Genomic DNA, 3,216 nt, shown 5'->3' with positions numbered 1-3,216 from the left:
TCCGTGTGTCTCTGTACTCTCAATTCCACGAACAAGTACCTATTTTACAGATGGGAAACTGAGGCAGAGCTGACAGAGTACTTCTTGGCTGTCTTAGTTAGGGTTTCTATTGCCGTGAAGAGACACCATGACCACAGAAACTCTTACGAAAAGAACATTTAGTTGTGGTGGCTCGCTTACAGTTCCAGAGGTTCAGTCCATTATCATCATGGTGGGACATGGTGGTGTGCAGGCAGCCATGGGGCTGGAGAAGGAGCTAAGAGGCCTACATCTTGCAGGCAACAGGAAGTGGTCTGTCTCACTGGGAGTAGCTTGAGCATAGGATACCTCAAAGCCCACCCCACAGTGACACAATTCCTCTAATAAGGCCACACCTCCTAGTAGTGCGGCTCCCTTTGGGGACCATTTTCTTTCAAATCACCACACCAGGAGGGTGGTATTTCTGAGATGTGAGACTAGATATGTCTCTGCTGTACTCCTGCGTCTGCACCTGGTGATGTGAGTCCACACGGGGTGATGTGCCTCCTTGGGGAGACCTGCTCCACTAGTCCTTGGAGCCACCACTGATTCCTGCTGGAGGAAGGAGCCAGTGATGGTCCCTGTCCATGTCCAAGGCTCTGGGCTCAAGCTAACTGGTCACAGTAGCTTCCTTCTAGGTGGTAGCAACATGGATGCCCTGGCTATGACTCGTAGAAGGGGAGGATGGCATCTATAGCTCCGTTTATGTTTTTATGAATGTGCCGATCACTCCAGGGCATACTGAGTAGCTTTTAGAGTTCTGAAGATGAACCCTGGACTCTGGCACCTGACAGGCAAGCATTCTACCACTGAGGTCACTGGCTTCTGGGCTCCTCTGTCACTGTCACTATGTGACCTTCATGATGTCTCCTTTTTAACTGCAAGGACTCAAAGCCATCATGGTTCCCTTAGGCTTGCAGTGCTGGCTCTCAAGGCCATGCTCCCCATTTGCCTTTGCGTTCCTGAGGCTTTGCATGGTCGTCACTGTCAGTCCCCATGTCTGCGGTCACCCGCAGAGCCCCTTCATTTCCCTGCTGTGGCCAGGGCCCCAGCCACAGCCCTGAGTCTGAACAGGGACCATTTGACTGTGGCCGGACGTCCCCGCTGCCCCTGCTGCACGCACTCGCTCAAGCATGTGTTCTAAGGAAATGAGGGACCATCTGCTACCTCCTGGACGCTGACCCGGAGCTTCAGCAGGATGGGGCAGAGGAAACGGCAGGGTGCACACCTGCTCCCTGCGTCCAGTCCTGTCTTCATTCCCTTAGCTCATGCAGCAGCCCAGTGTCACCGTCTTCCCAGTGTGTGGAGATTCAAGGCCAGGCTGGTCTAGAGCAGAGGCCGTGTGTCTGGTGCTAGACTGAGGGCTTTAGAGAATTTAGCTTTGGGCTGGCAAGATGACTCAGGGTGAAGGCACTGGCCTCCAGGCTTAGTGACATGAGCCTGATGATAGATGGCGAGAACCCCCTCCTGCAACTTGCCCTCTGACCTCCATCCACTCACCCTAGCGCGTTGTGCACACGATAAATTAGAAAAAGCATTTTGATCTCACCCTTCATAGCAGCATATAAAGTGTATCCTATCCCAACCATGTCCCTGATGGGGACGCTGAAGGACACGTAGGTGGTGGGACACCAGCACAAGAGGAAATGATGGCCCAAGCTTTAGTTTCCATCCCTGGATGTTAAGCCATGGGACACCACTACAGCTTCTTGTCCAGGCTGCCTGGTGGATTCCCAGGCCTGACCCTTCAGGTTCTCAGCTGGGGACCAGATGAGAAGGTTCTGGGGTGGCAGCCCACAGAGCGGGACACTTGGCGAATGAGGACCATTCAGCCTCAGTATCTGTTCTAGAGGCTGCACACCCAGTGGAGATGGGGACCTGTTGATGGGTCCCATGGTTCTGCCGGGTTAGTCTAGGCCATGGCAACCTGTGAGGGCTGTGGCTTAGCTACCTTTCACAGATGAATAGGAGGGGGCCTCATCAGCATGGTGCTCCCTTGCAGAGAGCACCCCACATCTACAGAACCTCTTCAGATTATTTTAGGCTCTCCTTCACCCCCGGTCTCCGGTAGCCCAGGCTAGCCTCAAACTCTCTGTCCTAGCTAACTTCTGTTGCTGTGATAAAATATGGACTGAGAGCAACTTGCGGAGGAAACAGTTTTTCTCCGCGTATAGGCTATAGTGCACCTTGGAGGGGAGTCGGGGCGGTAACCTTGGGGGTGGGAGCTGAAGCAGAGGCTGTGGAGGGGTGCTGCTTACGGGCTTGCTCCCCGGGGCTGGCTCACTTTGCTCTCTCATACCATGGGGTAGCACCTCCCACAGTGAGCTGAACCCTCCTACCTCTACCATGAATCAAGAAGCCCCCTCTAGAGATCTGCCCCTAGGCCAGTGTGATGGAGACACCTCCATAGTCGAGGTCCCTCTTCCCAGATGACTTGAGCCGGTGTCAAGTTGACAAGTAACCAACCAGCGCCCTGTAGAGCAAAGGCTCCAGTTCCTGAGTGTTAGATGCTAGCTCTATACCACTATACCCAGCCATTCTTGATGTGTCTTCTAACAGCCTGTGATGCTGAATGAGGGGCTGTGGAGGCCCAGCCTGTGGGGACCCAATGCAGACCTTCCCAGCACTTGCCGCCCAGTGTCCCAACAAGGTAGACTGGCTTATGGACCCTGCCTTGAGGAAAGCCCACACCCCCTGCATCCTAAGCTAGCTCAGAGCCCAGTGTGTTCAGGAGAAGGGTAGGTGCAGAGGCCAGAATTAAAGGGACAAAAAAAGGTATAAAGGTCATGAGGGCACAGAGTGGAAGGTGGTGGGGAAAGGAGCTTGGGTGGCCAGGAGTCCCCACCCTGTTCCCTTCTATCCATTGGGTATGTGTGGTGGGGGCAGCTCTGGGTTGCGTGCCTACTGGTATGCCTATTCTCTTTGTGTGCCGAGGGAAACAAAACCAATGGACCAGGTTGGGCTCGCTGTGCCCACGGCCATCCCCTCTGACTTTCCTATGTGCTTTGCATGTCCACCACGGCTGGCTGTCACCTTCACAGCCAGTGGCCACACAGGTATGAGCTCAGGCAGAAGGCTGGGTGTGGCCACATCGTGAAGATCCCTTGTCCTTCCAGGGCACGCAGGCCCCACTGGGCCCCAGAACTACATCCTGCTCTAGCCTCTGTTCTTCCCCAGAGCCTTTAAGGCTGTCCACCT

This window comes from Microtus oregoni, unplaced genomic scaffold (assembly GCF_018167655.1).
Source record: "Microtus oregoni isolate MIOR12 unplaced genomic scaffold, Mior012 000005F_ref0000423, whole genome shotgun sequence".
NCBI lineage: Eukaryota > Metazoa > Chordata > Mammalia > Rodentia > Cricetidae > Microtus > Microtus oregoni.
The sequence above is the reverse complement of the archived record's forward strand: the minus strand, read 5'-3'. Positions refer to the sequence as shown.